Source organism: Canis aureus, chromosome 16 (assembly GCF_053574225.1).
Source record: "Canis aureus isolate CA01 chromosome 16, VMU_Caureus_v.1.0, whole genome shotgun sequence".
Lineage (NCBI taxonomy): Eukaryota > Metazoa > Chordata > Mammalia > Carnivora > Canidae > Canis > Canis aureus.
Window position 1 is genome coordinate 55,749,199 of NC_135626.1, and position 17,953 is coordinate 55,767,151.

The window sequence follows — 17,953 nt, forward strand, 5'->3', positions numbered from 1 at the left end:
ATCTCCGGGCAGGGAGTTCAAGCCTCATGTTGGGTGTAGAGATTGCTTAAAAATCAGATCTTAGAGAGAGAGAGAGAGAGAGAGAGAGAGATTTTATTTATAAAAACAGGCAGCTGGCCAGATTTGCACCACAGGCTATAGTTTTCCAACACGTTGACTTATTGGCTGGGTCACCTTGGGCCAGCCACTCAACTCAAATCAAGCGCAATGTCCCCACATTTAATGAGTAATAATGCCTGCCTCACCGTGGTACATGGATGATGGAGGCTAACCATGTAAAGCATCTGACACTCAATAAATGCCAGCCACTAACAGTTCTCATCGTGAGGGGAATTAAGAAGAATCCCGGGGTGGGGGTGATCTGGAATCTTCCATTGCTGTGGGATGAGCCTCTGTGCACCTGGTGATGAGGGTCCTCAGTGTCTTACCGTGCAAAAAATCCATTTGCTAAAATTGAATATTCCCTGGATTCATCTCATGACATTAAGTCAGCAGTTGCACCTTAGAATCACCTGAGGAGCTTTTAGATCTCTTAAACCAGAGGGGTCTCTCTGGGGGCGAGACTCTCATGCATTGATTTTGAGGCTCCCCGGATGATTCCTCCGTGAAGTCCATGTGGAGGATGGGAAGCAGCACAGAGAGTCCTCTCACTTCTTTCTTCCACCCAAGGTGGGGTCTGTGCACCGGCAGCATCAGCCTCAGCTGGGAGCTTGTGAGAAATGCAGACTCTCGGGTCCCACCCCGGACCTGCTGGATCGGACTCTGCTTCCACAGGATCTCGAGGGGATTCCTGTGCACAAGCAATTGGAGGAATAGCAATCTACCCCACAGATGCCTGACCAGACTTGGCTCTTCATCAGAATCCCCTGCAATGCTTAAAAAAAATCCCTAGATCTCATCACCATCTCACTGAAGCAAAAAATCACCATGGGTGGCCCAGGGACTGGTACTTTGTTCCAATATTTTATTTGAAAATGTTCAAACGTATAGAAATGTTGGGCCCACGCACCCACCACTTAGATTGTCAAGATTTTGCTCTGTTTCGCTTCATCACGTACCTATGCACGGATCTATCCATCAACCCATCTCGCTTTTTAAATGCATGTCAGAGTAAGTTGCAGACATCCAGACCCTTCATCCCTAAACACCTGAGTACTCACATCATTAATTTTTAACAAGGTCTCCGATTGGCGCAGCTCTAGTGAGAGTCTTTTTTTTTTTTTTTTTTTTATCCAGAGGAAACAGTCCTTAAGATTTGATTTGGTAAAGAGCCGTCCTCTCCGTCCAACTCTTAAACAAGTGATGCCAGGGGCTCTCTGGAGCTGTCACTCTCAGGATGAGGAGAGGATTTCTGGCGTTTGACCTCATTCCACATTGCTCCAGGTACCTGGTCTTTCCTCTGGTAGGACATGGAGATGGTGGCCACTCACTACTGTCTTCCTGCCTCTCCTATATTTAACAGTCACATTAACTGGACAACGCCATGGCCCCAAAACCTCCCCTGGAGTGCTCCCTCCTGGCAAGCCCTCCAGTTCTTCAGCATCCCACCCGTGAGGTCTAACGGTGAGCCTGCCATTACAAACTTCCAATTCTGTCGTCGAGAACTTTGGAACGGTAGGCCACATGCTAGGTTGCCATTGCTCCTTGCTGCTGGGTTTCAGAATATTGGGGACCAGAGAGCTGCGACGTCACCTCCCCTTCGGATTTTTCCTTCATCTTGTCTTTGATTTTGTTTTGTTTTTGACAGTGACCTGGCGAATGTAAGTAATTGCCTGACCATTTCCAAATACTCTTCAGCAATCTACGGAAAGGGTCTCCCAGAGTCTGAACACACACTCCCCCACCCACCCACCCACCCACCCCCACCCTGGCAAGTTGCTCTGTCTTAGAGATAACTGGGTCACATAGAAGGTCACACTTCATTCAGCATTTCCACCTACAAACTTGAAAGGGCGAATGGGTTCTCTCACCCCCTGCCCCTTGCCCACTTCTTTTTCCAGACCACCCATTCTCTGTTTGTATTGGTCCTCCAACCTTGAAACCCGACACCCTCCTCTGTAGGAACCACCCATGCTTAAACAAATAAATACCCCAAAGTGGCCCTCTCCCTGGTGGTGGTATTCAAATAAATGTCCCAGGAAGGAGGGTGGGGGAAGGAGGAAGGGTACTCTGGGCCTTCTCTACCAGGTGCCTGCCTCGAAGCTTCCTTGGGTCAGTGTTTCTTTGCAAATATCTGTACAAGACTAGCAATGAGACCCACCAGAATGGAGAGGGTCTCCATGGGCTAAGAGGTTCTGTAAGTCACCTCCGGGAAGGTTCTGGCTCCTGGAGCTCAGGAAAGAGGAGAGAGGGGCATTGGGCAGTGCTCGGTCAAAGAGGGACCACTCCGAAGCCTGTATGGAGTTATCTCTGAGCTCCTCGGTACTCGCCCATAGGCCTGGAAATCCCTCCAACTGGGGATGGAGTGCTAGGTGCCAAGAGTCAATGGGTGGGCGAGTGGGGAGGAACAGGGACCGGTTCTCTATGACCCAGAAACACTTAAATAATAGCCCAGAGACCAGCCTGCAGAGAGGAGGGGAGGCGTGCAGGGAGACAGGATGGACCCTGCAAAGTAAAAACCTCCTTGCCTCTGACTCAAGGCACAAAAACCACCGCGAGTCTTTGGTTTCACGGAATGTGGACAGCTAGTTTGAATAAAGTCTCAGCTTTGTCACGGGTCGGTTGGTCAACGGAGTCACTAATGAAAAGGAGTTTCAAGCGTATCTGGGAAATAAGTCGCAGGGGAGGCAACTGTCGCTTTAAGGGAAACTCTGAGAGTTGCAGAACCTTCCCCCCACTGCCCCTAACCCCCAGGAAGGGAGGGGGAGGAGCCACTATCCTCAGGAGTTGGCCAAGGACACTTATGGATGGCCCAGGAAAGTGTGGACAAGACCGTGCTGGGAAGCTGGCTGCACACCACTGGTGGGTAAGGAAGAGGGCAGGGAGAAGGAGCCTACGTTTCAAAAATAAACACAAACCCCAAAATCAACACTGTTAATGGAAGTGACTAATCAAGGGTGTGCTGAACTTGGTGGTTCTTGATAAGATACAGGTGGAAATGCACTCGGAAAAAATAACAGAGTTTTTCTCCCCCTTTGGTAAATAAAGCGATGCGGAGAGGGTGGGGTGGGGGTGCAAGGGACCGGGGTTGGCGCACGGTTCAACCCTGCAGCAGATTTAAAACACAGATTCTCAAGCCCAACGCTACTGACATTTGGGGCTGGATAATACTTTGTAGGGGGTGGGGCTGTCCTGTTCATTGAGAGATCTTTAGTAGCCTCCGCCAGCTTCTACCCACTAAATGCCAATAGCACCCTCCCCTCGGGCGATGAAACCAAAAGTGTCTCTGGACATTGCACATGGCCCCAGGGCTGGGGATCGAGGGCAATGTCACTCCTGGTCAAGGACCGCTGGTTAAAATCAGGAGCACGGCTGAGTTTGAAAGTCACAGATGAGCTCGCTGTAGGGCCTCAGAGGGCCAGACAGCGGGCCAGCTGGAAAGGAACGTAGCATCCCATGCATTTGAATGTGCTGGTGGTTAATGGCTGTGCCCTACCAGGACCTCAGCTGGAAGCCACCCATTGGTACCCAGGCCAACATGACCAGGATCTTGTCGGTTAGGAAGCCCTAAGAATGAAGTCTGTTGACAAGCAGGTACAGAGCCACACTGCTCCCAAAGCTCTGGAGAGTTGTCATTGGTCTCAAAGTTGCCTTGACTGGGAAGGTGAGTGACTATGACCCACTTCAAGGAAGAATTCTCCAGATAAGGGACATCTGGATGTCCAGGGGGTCGAGCAACCTGTCTCACTGGGCTCCAAAGTGAGCCATGTGTAGGACCCGTGAGAGTCACTACTGAGACACCAAGTTTCTCTTGCAAGGCAAAGGCCAGGGAGAAGACAGGGGATTGGGGGATGGTTTTTATTATTATTATTTTTAAAGATTTTATTTATTTATTCATGAGAGACACAGAGAGAGAGGCAGAGACTCAGGCAGAGGGAGAAGCAGGCTCCCTGTGGGGAGCCCCATGTGGGACTCGATCCCAGGACCCCAGGATCATGCCCTAAGCCCAAGGCAGATGCTCAACCGCTGAGCCACCCGGGCGTCCCGGGGAACGGTTTTTAAAGACACCGTTTTCAGAGAACCCCTTGGCCACCCACCACATTTGGTCTACAGAGTCTCCAATGACCTAATCTGTAGTCAATGCACCTGTCCCTTTGTGGGAGGAGGAGGTTAGCTAAGGCCCGTAAGCAAAACGTCAACCACCTCACCTGCCATCTTGGCTGGCGAGCTCCTCCACGTTGCTCTGGGATCACCTTGAACCCAGGCAGCCCACGTTTCTAGAAGGGAATCGCATCACACGTCATTCTGCACCCGGGCAGCCTGGCCTGCTGTGTCATGAGTCCCACTCCGCAATACACACTACAGAAGGGGACGTCTACTGCAGCGGGGTTTTCTGTTGCATGTACGCATGGAATTAAAAACAGTGCTTGCCTGTCTCACCTGTACAAGTAGAAAGAGTTTCGGATGCTTCTGCTTGGCCTCCGAGGTCTGCCTGGACTCGGGGTGCTGGCTGGAGGAGAGGGTGATGGGCCGAGATGGAGGAAGGGGAGAAGCCCACGGAGCCAGTCCACAGGAGCTAAGTCCTGGCCTTTCTCTCTGCCTCCCCCGCCTCACCCCCTATTCTGGAAGCACCGCAGAATCATCTTCCCCACTGGCCTGCTGCTTCCCTCCTCAGCAATCTGCTTTCCACAAAAAAAAAAAAAAAAAAAAAAGTTCTAAATAGAGCGGAACTGAGAACGGGGCCGCAGCCCGGATGAAGTCTTCCCCTCCCCAGAGAGCCCGGCGTCCCCCCACAGAGGGCTGGTCTGCCCCCCAGCGCCTCTTATTCAAAGCAATCTTGACCCGGGAGCGGCCAAGCCTGACGGCAGGCGCGAAGAACCACAAATGGATTTTGCCTCTGTAGCACTTTGCTGGGCTGGACCCCTCCTCCCTCCCAGGCATCTCGGATGCTTTCTTCAGCCTCCTCTCCCTGCATTTACCTTGGGAGGCACCTGGGGGACCCTCTTCCAGGCAGGGGTTCAGAGGGTTCCCATCAATGCTCACTGGTAGCTTGCGGAGTGAGGTTGGGGGGCTCCACTGACCCACCTGAACCTGGGCGTTCCCCCAAACCGAGGGCTGAGAATGATGACAACAGTCTCTCTCCTACCACCTTAGATTGTAGAATGCCAATTTGTGTAAAGAGTCAACTGTTGCTCTCAAGGGGGCCTGGGCACCAGACTGGGGGTGGATCCTGAGACATTTCCTCCTCCATTCTGGAAAAGTCTACCCAAAGCTCCTGCCGACCCAGCATGGTAGCAGGGGCACATTTGTGGATCTGGGTATAGCACACGGTTCTGTGCATGTCACTCTTTCACACGCACACCCCAGCATCATTCCAATGTCAACCAGGTTTTATTAATGAGATTCTCACACTCTCTGGAAGAAGAATCACACCGTTCAGCCCCTCAGAAGACACGGCTGTGAAGAAGGCCTGCATATTCCAAAGGGGAGTGTCCAGCCTCCCCCTACATCATGCCACCAACTCATAACCCAGGTACCAAGCCTGGGTCTGGGGACCCTGGGCCAGCTCTAGGATATCTTTGGAAGAAGGGTGTGGTGGTGGCAGTCAAGAAGAACAGAGGAGGCCGGGCGGGGGGCCCATGGGGAAGCTGTGGGGGTGTAGCAGACCCCGCTCTCCACCCCAGACCCTTTCCTGGTGCCTCCACTGAGTTGGATCTTAAGGAATTTGAAGTCGAATCAATGCCATGACTTGTCCGTGAGTCACGCCACTCCGTTCTTCGCGGCCTCTCTGAACTCGGCACCTCCAAGAACATCAACTCATCCAACCAGGCGGAGGCAAGGAATGTAGAAAGTGAACTTGAACAGGAACTGGGGATTACCAACACGCATCGCTGACAGCGTGGGGTGTATCTCCTCCGCTCCAGCACAGGACGGCGGAGGGTGGAGGGGAATGAGGAGAACAGAGGGATGGTTTGAAATATGCAGACGGGGGTCCTTAATAACGCAGCACGGTTACAAACAAGAGTCATCGTTGTTCAAAACTGTTTGTGTGGGGAGAAATTTTTTGGTTTTGTTTTTTTCTCCAATCTTGTGTAGTTCAGAGCTAGGGGGAAAAAGAGGAAAAAAGGAAGAAGGGAAGAAAGGAAGGAAGGAAGGAAGAAAGGCGAAGGGAAGGGAAGGGGAAAGGGAAGGAAGGAAGGAAGGAAGGAAGGAAGGAAGGAAGGAAGGAAGGAAGGAAGGAAGAAAAGAAAGAGAAAGAAAGAAAGGAAAGAAAGAAAGGAAGGAAGGAAGGAAGGAAGGAAGGAAGGAAGGAAGGAAGGAAGGAAGGAAGAAAAGAAAGAGAAAGAAAGAAAGGAAAGAAAGAAAGGAAGGAAGGAAGGAAGGAAGGAAGGAAGGAAGGAAGAAAAGAAAGAGAAAGAAAGAAAGGAAAGAAAGAAAGGAAGGAAGGAAGGAAGGAAGGAAGGAAGGAAGGAAGGAAGGAAGGGGGGAGGGGAGGGAAGGGAAAAGAAGGAAGGAAGGAAAGAAAAAAAGAAAGAAAGGGAAGGAAAGAAGGAAGGAAGGAAGGAAGGAAGGAAGGAAGGAAGGAAGAAAGGAAGGAAGGAAGGAAGGAAGGAAGGAAGGAAGGAAGGAAAGAAAGAAAGAAAGAAAGAAAGAAAGAAAGAAAAAGAAAGAAAGAAAGAAAGAAAGAAAGAAAGAAAGAAAGAAAGAAAGAAGAAAGAAAGAGAAGGGAGGGGAGGGGAGGGAGGGGAAAAGAAGGGAAGGAAGGAAGGAAAGAAAGAAAGGGAAGGAAGGAAGGAGAAGGGAAGGGGAAGGGAAGGGAGAGGAGGGAAGGGAAGGGGAAAGGAGGGAAAGGAAGGGAAGGAAGGAAGGAAAGAAAGAAAGAAAGAAAGAAAGAAAGAAAGAAAGAAAGAGAAGGAAGGAAGGAAGGAAGGAAGGAAGGAAGGAAGGAAGGAAGGAAGGGGAAGGGAAGGGAAGGGAAGGGAAGGGAAGGGAATGGAAGGGAAGGGAAGGGAAGGGAAGGGAAGGGAAGGGAAGGGAAGGGGAGGGGAGGGGAGGGGAGAGAAAGGAAGGGAAAGGAAGGAGAGGGAAGGGGAAGGGAAGGGAGGGGAGGGAAGGGAAGGGGAAAGGAGGGAAAGGAAGGGAAGGAAGAGAAGGAAGGAAAGAAGGAAGGAAGGAAGGAAGGAAAGAAAAAGAAAAGAAGGAAAGAAAGGGAAGGGAGGGGAGGGGAGGGAGGGGAAAAGAAGGAAGAAAGAAAGGAAGAAGAAGAAAAAGAAAGAAAGAGAAAGAAAGAAAGAAAGAAAGAAAAAGAAAGAAAGAGAAAGAAAGAAGCTATTCTTCTCTATTTCCTTTGTCACAAATCTTGTTCAGTCCAAGAAAAAAAAAAATCGAAATGCTGCGACAAGGTATTTTCTCCCCCTCCGGATGAACCGTTTTACAATAAGCTACCTGCTGGGGTCAGGAAACCTGAGATCAGTGGCTTTCTGCTCACACAAAAACTCAGGAGGGGGATTCGTGCAGAAGAGCTTCTGCGGCGCGACGGTCACCCACACCCAGCCGCTGTGCAGCTGTTCCAGCCTGCGTGTGGACCCCTCCCGCTCCTCTGCTTCACCTCCTCGCCTCCTTCCTCCGCGCTTAGCCAATGCCACCGGCTCTCCTGGAGGAGCAGGGCATCCAGCCGTCCAGCCGGCGCCCACCGCCGAGGTGAGGTCGCGGGGTGAGGCTGTGCTGGGAGGGAAGAGGAGCACTCCGGCGGGCCGAGGGGAGAGCTGCTCCCAGGGCCCCGATAGGGAGCTTATTTTCTTTACTATTAGGTGTGTGATGCTCAAGAGGCAGAGGCAGGGTCAAAATAAAAATAAATAGCCAACGGAAATAGGCGGCCCCTCCCTGGGAATGGTAATTGCACAGGATGAAAGTTTATCCAAACACATGAGAAAAATGGTTCGTGTTGGAGGACCGGGGGCGAGAGGAGTGATCCTTACTGGAAAGGAAATTTGTTTACAACATTTTATTTGCTCCTTAGTTTTTAATGCTGTTCTGGCCCCGTGTCCTGTAAACAGACCGGCTTTTCCATTCTCCAGCGGTGCCAGGGGAGCCAAGGACGGAACAGGCTGAGCTGCTGCCAGAATTCTGGGCCGCCGAGGTCTCCCAGTTGCAGGAACCCACGCCCAGTCGGGGGTCCGAGAGAGGAGCTTGCTGGTCCGAAGGGAAGAAGGGTGTGATTTGAAGTCTAGGTATGGAAACCCGTCCAGCTGGTGAGGGGGGCTCTTTTCTCCGCTCCTCGTGTGGGAGGCAACAGGGGGGACCTCAGGTGCCCAACGTGTGTGTCTAATGGAGTATTCGGTAGAGGCCCTGGGGTCAGTAGAGGCCACGGGCAGAGCATGGAGAGAACGTGGCCTTTGGGAGACACAGCGTGACTGGTATTCGACTCGGTTGAAGGGACTGTGGTGTTGAGCGTGCCCAGGAAGGAGAACCACTTTTCCTAGATTCGGGGTCCAGACGTCATCCACATCAACACTCCTGGCCCGCAGCCCAGCATTACCCCCAGGACCAAACCAAACAGGCCAAACAAAGAGCATGCTCACGGCCAGGGAGAATCAGCGACGCCCTGCCACATCAGGAAAATGCAGACTCGGTGGTGGGGTTATATGAAGTTTCTCTTCCCATCCAGGCACAGAGATCGTCTGGGCCAAGAGTCATGGCAGGCGGGCACTCGGCTCCATGTCTGGAGTACAGAGTGCTCGCTGCCTGAACGCTGAGTTCCTGGCACTGTTCGAAGTGCCGTGCCCGTGATAACTCACGTATGCCTTGCTACCACCTCATGGAGCAGTTTAAAGATAAGGAAACTGAGGCCCAGGGAGGCTACGCTACCCCCTGGAGGTCTCACGGCTAGAGTGGGCGGGATGGTTCGGGCCCAGCTGGTCTGAGCCAGAGGTGGTTCCATCTAGCCTCTCTTTAGGGTGCCTGGGTCCTAAAGTAGGCACCAGACTCCCTGAATTTCTGCACGAAAAAGAGCCTTCTGCCCCCACCACTGCCTCCTCATATACCACCGAGGTGTAAATGGGAAAAACTTGGAGATCTGGGCTGTTTTGTTACAGCAGCCAACTGGGACCGATGCGGCTTGCATTTTCCGTCCCTCCCGAGAAAGTGCAACAGGGCGCGGAGGGCAGGGTCCTTATGGGGTGTGCTCCACGGCGAGTCACTGACCCCCTCAGCTTTGCATCCCCCCCTGTAACAACGAGGTCTCAATACCTCTCGCAAAGTGAGATTCAGATGAGAAAGTTTGAATCGTAAAGCACTCTAGAACACCGGACGTACGGATTGCTTCCTGACTTGCCTGATTTTTCTCAGCCAAACGTCCTATCATCTCTCAAATGTCTGAAACGGATGCCAGGTGACCGCAGGCTACAGATGGCATCCCCTTTGTCCCAAACCCTAATTCTACTGGTTTGTACTAAGTGAGAAGATGAGGGGGCGGACTTTGAGTTCTTCTCTTCCTAAAGAAGGTGGACCTCCCACATAAATCTCTGCCGCTCCCTTTTCCTTCCTTTGCTCTTCCCCTTGGGAGAGGTAGTTAATCAGAGAGCTAATGGGAACAGGCCCTTCTCTCCCTGAGCCTGCTTGCTTTTGAGGGACACCTCTTCTGTCTTTGCCTTCTGTCCCCAGGTGGTCAGTCCTTGAACCCAGGCCCATCCCCTGTAGCAGGGGATCTGCCCATCATCACCCAACGTCTCTGCCCGGGACTTACTGGGGAAGTTTGCATTATCCACCCAGATTCTCCAGGAATCCTCACAGAGTTCATCTGGCAAATGTGATTAAGTCTGTAAGATCCCGAAGGCAGGGAGCATCTCACATGTGAGTACTTTTCCTTCTGCGTTTCTCCTATCAGACACCGTGAAGTTCTTCAGAAATTTTGACCTAAACTTTTGAGTTTCAATTTCTCATTCCTCATTCCTATCTTAAAAATGAACCTAGCAAAAAAAAAAAAAATAAAAAAAAAAAAATAAAAATGAACCTAGCTCTCAAATAATCAGCGAAAACCAGACACGTTCTATTTCAAGAAAAGTTTCTGCAGAGAAATCAACCCATCACGCAACAAGCACATCTTCACTGTTCAGAAAACATGTCACTGATGAATAGTGGGCGAACAAGAAACCGGCAAAATTGGTGGGACACCCAGCCACAGGTCATTAGTAGGAAAAAGTCAACCCAACATCCTTCTTGCACATCTACCGTGTTCAAACGGCCGTGCCACAACTGAAGAGCTCTGAAGTTGAGGCCCCGTAATGACCTTGGTTTTGATCCCTCACACACAAGACTGGGTCCAAGTGATTGATCCATGGGATTCTGTTTTCTGGGGATTAAATGTCAAATCACAGTGCCTGCCATGTGATCATGAACATGAGTGGGCATCTCAGGGATAAATTTCAATGCATAAGGAGTGACCCAGTTCCCAGGGGAGGGAGGGTTGGGGAGAAGGGGGGTAGTTAAAACAAGTTCAGTGTCAGCACAGTAAATAACAAATGAAAAAGTACTGTGGTCCGGGAAGGAGGGGTCAGCATTTTTTTGAGGCCCTATCCAGTGCCAGATGCTTTAAAAGAACATGTGCCTGGTCGAGAGGGAAGAAGGAATTCAGGAAGGCATCCCAGAGAAGGGAGACTTGGAGCTGTGCCTTGAAGGACTAGTAGGACTTCAGTAGCCTGGGTACCCAACAGTGACCTTTTTTAAAAATAGACTCATCCAGGAAGAATTGCCAGAGGATTAAAAATCCTGCTGAGTTCAATCAAAAATCACCACTGGAATGTGAAAGGAACTTTCTTAATTAAGCAATTCCAGAACATTCCCAACTCTTGGCTACCGGAGTAGTGGTGGTGTAACCATTATATCCTGAACTGGCCCTTGAGATGCCAGGGTGGCCAGCCAGGGAACTTAGGGGCTGACATGGAGCAGGGTGCTCTGGTGGGTTGCACCCCAGAGTGGTGGGTGCTAGCAAGCAGCACCCATGAGGCCTGCGGACCCGAGAACCTCAATGCCTGAGTAGACTGGCTTTGCACTGAGGATGTGTGAGGCCAAGGGTAAAGAACGTTCCATGTGGTTTAGCTTCATTGCAGCTCATCCTTGGAAACTGGATAGACGGAGGGCCTGTCCAGCCCCTCTGGGCTGGACATTTCACTCCCTGGATGGTGACAAGCCCTGGTCTGACCCCAATTAGCATTCACGGCGCTACCTTCAGCAGCTCACCTTTCAATGCCTCTGGCTGAAATCACCGGTCACTGCTCAGCAAGAAGAATCACACAGGAAGGAAAGGTTACACCATACAGAAATAGGGGATGTGCCTCTTTTTTCTGATGCCCATACTTACGCTCAGGACCAGGGATGGGTGGGGACCCACAAGGACCACCTGGTAGGCTCAGGACCCTCCCTGAGCCTCCGCACCAGCAGCTGTTTGGTTCCTAGGCCAGCGAGAGCCTAGAACACAGCCAGCTTCGTGAACAGGACACCGTGACAACGTGTCTTCCAACCACCTCTTTAAAACCCAGCCCTGAGTTACGATCGCAGTGGGGGAAGGCAGGTAAAGGAGTGAAGAAAGGGAAGGAGATGGAAAACAATTTAAAAAAAAAAAAAAAAAAACCTTTGACAGAACTTGATAACCCGAGGTACACAGTGATCGGGGCCGGATGGCCTACAAAAGCCAAAAGGCAGGTCCCAGGACGGGTCAACTTAAGACTTAATATTTGTCTTTCACTAAGCAAACTAATAAATCCCCTCCAGTTGTGGCCACGCAGAGCTCCCAGTTTTTATTTATTGGTCAAAACTAGAAGCAGGGTTTTTTTTTTTTTTCCTCCCCCTCCTTGTCACCCCGGGCAAATAGCAGTCCCCCTTCCCCGTGCCTGTCATCAATCTATATGTCTATTTGCCTTCTCCCTCAACAAACTCAAGTTCACTGCAACTGACAACGAGTGCAAACAGCTTTGAAGTATTCTTTGGTAATGGACTTCCCGGGACGGCCCTGTTTTTGGCTTGTGCAGCCGAAGACAAAAGGAGAGGAGCCACTCGTCCGAGAACAGGCGGGCATCACCGCTGGGTCGGGCAAGGCTAAGAACTTGACACCTGGGGAGGACCTTGGAGGATCACCCACAGCCCCCCATTTCCCCTTCCCTCTCTCTTGCTTTGTAGATGAGAAAATTGAAACCCACAGAAAAGGACCTTGGGGCTCTAGCTAAGGTAGGACTAGAGTACAGATTTGCAGACTCGCCGCAGTTCAGGGCTCTCGTCAATCTGGGCACAGAAGGTCTGGCCCTGAAGCAGAGGTAGGGGGAGCCAGCCCTGCTTCCCACCAGCCTGGCATGAGAGTCTGGTTCAAGGTCAGTGGTCACTCCCAAGGTCACCCCTATGCCCTTTAAACCATACTCCTCCGAGCAGAGGGCTGTACCTCACCACTGGAATCTCCCATCTCTCCATCAACACCAGGGTTAGAAGAGGATAAAAAGGTCCCTGCAGGCCAAGTTTCGATGCCATGGGAAAATCTCACAGGGAAGCCTGAACAAAATCTTGGGGCAGGGCGCTAATTTGAGGTTATGTTCATAATGAATTGCAGCAAGATGAGTATGTTCAGCACATGGATGAGAGGCCTTTCCACCATACCTTGGGCAACATCTGATTTACTCGTCCCTCACGGAGCAAAAAACAAATCTTCAAGTCGTGGACTCGGTTAAATAGGGCAGCATCGCAATGTCAGAGACAGAAGAGGCTTCTGGGATCATGTGGCCCGACGCCTCCGTTTTACAGGGAAAGAACGAAGATGATGGGATTTTGGAGACAAAACCTCAGGTGTCCTTGTCTCTCCACTCTATGCTTTTTATCGGCAGAAGACACGCTGGATGCAGAAGTAAGAGACTCATACATGCTGGGGCAGAGGCAAAGCGCATCTGGCCCAAAATCTCATTAAGAAGTTGACATCCATGGTCTCTTGGCAGCCAAGGAACTGTTCTTCACAATCCTACTGCTTCCCCTACCGGGCTGAGTATCGCTCACCCCTCTCTCACCGTCCGCCTTCTCTGGCTCTGCCAAAAAGCCTGCCTTCCCCGGTCTAGGTGACCCGTCCCCTCATCAGATGTCGGAAAGGGGATTCCTGCCTCAGTCACAGGTAAATCTAGATAAAGGTGATGCTATTAGACCACTTTGAACGCTCGGATTCCGTGATTCTGTGTGGATGAGATGATAAGAGAGAGAGGGAAAGAGGAGATCGTTGCTTTTGGCACAACAGTGAGACTTCTTCTGGAACCAAAGCCTGTACGTGGCTCCACAATGAAGGGAACGTCAGAAATGAGTTCATTTTTTTTTTTTTTTTTTTTTAAAAAGGAAAGCAGCACCCAAGGAGCTGGGCTGGTTTCTAGATGTGCACAGGCTCATCTCCACCGCAGCAGGTCACCGTGTGGCCGCAGCATGCAGGAGGAGTGGGATGAGCTGAAGGCTCCAGTTCCAGCGCCTTCGGCACTGGAAGGCAGACGCTCATGCCCGTCTTTCAACAGGAAAGATGGAGACCTGATCCCCTGACAAGAAGCAACAACTTCAGGACGGCATGTAATCCTGGAAGCCTGGCTTCCACTCACCTGAAAAGAACCTGTAATTTGCCTTCAGATCGTTCTTACTTGTCGAGAACACCAAGAATTGGGCAGGTACAGCCTGCCCGTCCCGTCCTCCGCCGCCCACGACCACCACCACGTTCCGCTCCTTTATCCCAGGTAAAGTCAGTGTCTGGAAAGGTAAGAGTGAGCTGGGAGGTCCCATTCAACACGATCGGAGTCGAACTCGTAGGTTATCTAGGAGACTTTGGAGGGCAAGTACACACTTAGGCCCAATTTACAGGCCCTTGATATTTCAAAGAATCCTAGAGTTCAAAGGAATTTCAGGAAATCCTCCAGCCAGCTCTGTTGCTCTGTAGACAGCACCATCCCGCTGATTTCTAGCTCGTGCTCTCCGACTCTGGCAAAGACGCAGAATTTTCTTCTTGGCTTATTCTACGTGGTACACACGTGTCTCTCACATACGCACATGCACACGCAGCCTAGGCCGTTCCCGGTTCACAGTGGCTGTTAGTTTTTGGTTCCTCATGAATTAGTTTGTCCTTAATAAGAGAAGTCGGCTTCACTTTTTTTTAAGTAGGACTGTATCGGAGAGGAGTCCCTGATACCCGGTATGGCTCCCGTCTCCACTACCCACAGCACTTCTTCTGAAGGCAGTAGTCTCAGCTGGTTTGTTATACCCAGGTTTTTATTCGATATCACACAACCCTACTACCCGGGAAACACCTGAGGTGGTCAAGACCGGCCACAACCCACTGCCATCCATCCGCAGCCTGCCCAGCGGTCCATGATGTGGTCAGACGCAGGGATTCCGAATGGCAGCTGGCCAGGCTAATTAGGAGCAGCAGGTAAGGTGGCGGTAGAGGCGATGTCATCAAGCCACCCAGTAGGGTGGCCAATTGTTCTGGTTTGCCCAGGACTGTCCCAGGTTTATCACTGAACGTCATGTGTCCTGGGACACCTCTCAGCCCTGGGCAAATAGGGGCAGCTACCTCCGTCAGCTCATCATCACAGTACAATTCTAGAATCAGGAGCAGTGGGTCCGGGTGCTGAGCAGAGGATCAAAATGACCAATGGCGTCAGATTCTTGCCGTTCCTGGAAACTACCTAGCCGAATGGATGTTTTGGATGATGTTGGGCTTCTAGAAAGGCCTTGCCTGGCAGCTGCTGAGCAGGCTGTTTCCTGTCTACCTTACTTCCAGAGCAACTTGGAATACGTTCACGTTGGTGGAGGTGCTACAAGTGGGTCTCTGTTCCTTGAAACCTGAAGGAATCTAACCAGCATGACGAGTCTGTGTGCATGTCAAGGAAGGAAGGCAAAGGCCCAGAAACAAGCCTCACATTTCAACAGCACGACACATCCTCAAGAGGTTCTCCTCACTCATTTTGTGGGGAATCTGAGAGGCCAGAAGGGCCCCATTAGCAGACACTGAAGTCACAGAAAAACATCACCTACAACAAGGAGAAGATATAAAAGTGTGTGTGTGCATGGCTTTAATTCTTTCTACAAAAGCAAACACCATCCATTTGTTTTAGAAGCAGAACCGTACGGACATCTTTGGCTCCGCAATTTGGAGCAAGGTCGAAACTACAAGTGTTTTCAGCCCACGTGCGCGGTGGCGTCAGAGTGGAAGAACCAACAGGACTCGTGTTTCGAGGGACCCGATCTGCTGTCAGGAGCGTCATCAGCAACCGAGGCCAAGAGAGTCTTCAACGTGGCTACACCAACTCTGGTAGTCACGTAGTCCGCACCTTCTGGCGGGGACCCCCACTGCCACCTGAGAGACGGGGGTCTTCACAGCTGACTGTGCCTCCGTGTCAGCAGAAGACAGCTGGGAAACGAATATAATACTGTGTCAATAATGCATCAAAAAGATGTTGTTGTTGTTGTTTTCCCAAAACAGAAGACAGCTGGGATGACCACGCAGCTTTCGGGTTTTGCTCTTATGGGTGATCCTAGCAAAAGAGAGCCTGACACGGAGGGCCCCAGCTCCCCTACAGGAGCCCCCTCCTATGTCCCTGACCCCTGAGATCCCGAGGAACTTCTGCACCGCCCTGCGTCGCTCTGGGACCTGAGGGGCCAGACAGATCCCCAGTACGCGAGGGGACGTTCTCTTCCAATGCTGCTCACATAGCAACACAAACGCTGGCCTCTTTAGAAGGAACAGGAACAAAAATTAAAATCCCATTTGACCTAAGTGTGGTTAACAATTCACTCTGTATCCGGCTGGAAGATAATGGAGCAAACAAGAATTGAGGAGGCCAAAGGCACAGCAGATGGGGGAGCTGGGGGGCAAGAGAGGGTGTGGTAGAAAGAAAGCCCTTTGGTTCCTGGGCTTTGGGGGTGGGGGTGTCTTAAGGGCAGGCAGCAGCTGAGGAAGTGTTTGCCATAAGGAAGGACGGGGTCTGTGACGATGCTGTGGGTCGCCTTCAGTTCAGGCAGGTCCATACGTAGACTGTTCCTCGGTGCAAGGGTCTCTGCTTCCTCCTCCAGTGTCTTCTCAAATCCAGACATTTCTTCCTTCTCCAAAATAAGAATTCTTAATCAGATCCAGAGCCCTCGCCTCTTAAGAGATGGTCCCATCTTAGCTGGGTCCTTTGCGAGGTCCCGATGGCATATGTCGCCCTCCCGCCCCCCAGCTTCCTGGTGGCAAGAGGGAGCGAGGAAGGGCAGCCCCGGGCTCTCCTTTTCTGGTCTGCGGACCGGACCGAAACAGAGCATCAGAGTTAGATTCTGCTTCTGCTCCTTCAACGGTGAGCTTGACTCTCCTGTCTTCAGTCCATGACGTTCTAGCCGGGGAGCAGAACCCACGGTGCGAAAAGCACTGTTTGACCTAAGACAAAAAAAAAAACAAAAAACAAAAACAAAGGAAGGCCTATTTATATCACTCAAGAAACTCCCCCCCAACCCCCACGCTGAGTTATCACCAGGAACCCCCACCGCACAGATCTCACTGCTATACCCATAGCTTATTTAAACAAACAAACAAAAAAACCCACAAAACGCTGAATATAGCCGGCCCGATGGAAGGGGAAGCCTCTGCATTTCAGCGTGTCGCTACACGGTCCGTGAGATTCAGTGCAGGGAGCAGGGTGGGGTTAGGTCACCCACCTTCTAGACTGGAGAAACTGAGGCACAGAGGGAGGGTGCCGGGGTTCTCAGGACGGCAAGGGCCTGCTCCCTATCCTAATGTTCACGTTACCTGGGGGCTACTGTGTGTTCCCACAAGTCCCCTAACGACTAGTTAGATTACCCAGCACGGATGGGGTCTCCTGGAGGAAATGAGAAGACGCGGCTTAACACACGTGCTTTCCTAACGCTGACGGCAAATAAACCAAGGTGGACTTAGCTCCACATACTCTCTCCACCCCCCCACCACCGCCGAGGACCCCCATTTCTGAGCGGCAAACATGGTGAGCACCACCAAATGCCCCATCGTGAATTCGACGAGGCCCAGCGAGGCCAGCAAGGGGCCCGCTCGCAGGCTCGGATGCCCCAGGCCTCAGGATGGGGGCGATCACCATCAGCCCCTGAGGAGTAACGTGGACAACTGCAAATCCACGGATCCCCAAGGACCAGCCCCGGCGAGATGCTGTGGACACGGACCTAAAGCAGACAGCTGAGCCCCATCCTCGTAGGCCGTGGGAGGCAGGGCACACGGACCAAGGCCGGGCCAGGAGCGGGTCGGTATCTGAGGGACCTGCCCTGGAGACTCTAGGCCAACCCCTGCCCACCCCTCTGCAGACCCATGAGGGTGCAGGGGTGTTCTCCTTCCTGCAGGCTTTGGCTACATCCCCCAGCAGGGATGTGTGCGGCTGCCGTGACATCCAGAGACGAGGCACCCGCTGTCGGAGGCAGGAGGAGGTCGCAGCCAGGGTGGGGGGAGACATCGCTCCTGGGACAGCTGCCAGAGGGGGGCCTGCGTGGGAGAGCCACCGACCCACAAAAAGCCAGCCAGCATGCCCAGACAGGGGGGCTCTGGAGCCCCGAGAGGCTCTCTGATTGGTGGCCAAGAGGAAACCACGAGTCTCACCCAGGTGTCACCTGGGCTCTCCAGACACTCTCTCCTTTGGACCCGCACACACCCTGCGCAGCCCCGAAGTTCTGCTAACTTTCCTCTGGTTGCCTTTCCCTGCGGGGCAGCAGCCGCACAGACAGAGGGCCAGCAGGAGCCTTTCCCCAGGGAGACGCACGCAGCTAGCAAATTAATTGGCAGCGGCGGGTGAATCACACAGGGACTTCCTTCTTGTCGCCCGGGCAACCACATGCC

The 17,953-nt window shown here is 52.0% G+C and overlaps 1 protein-coding gene across 1 annotated transcript in view; it reads right to left on the minus strand.

Moving 5' to 3' along the window:
• LOC144286245 (uncharacterized) overlaps positions 1–17,953 on the minus strand; it is a 176,316-nt gene that overhangs the window by 6,419 nt on the left and 151,944 nt on the right. Inside the window, exons 3-5 of the mRNA XM_077852452.1 lie at positions 12,742–16,516; positions 4,540–4,778; positions 4,308–4,376 (exon numbers count right to left, since the gene is read on the minus strand). The gene's annotated coding sequence lies outside the window, so the exon portion shown is untranslated. The remainder of the gene's footprint in view (positions 1–4,307; positions 4,377–4,539; positions 4,779–12,741; positions 16,517–17,953) is intronic.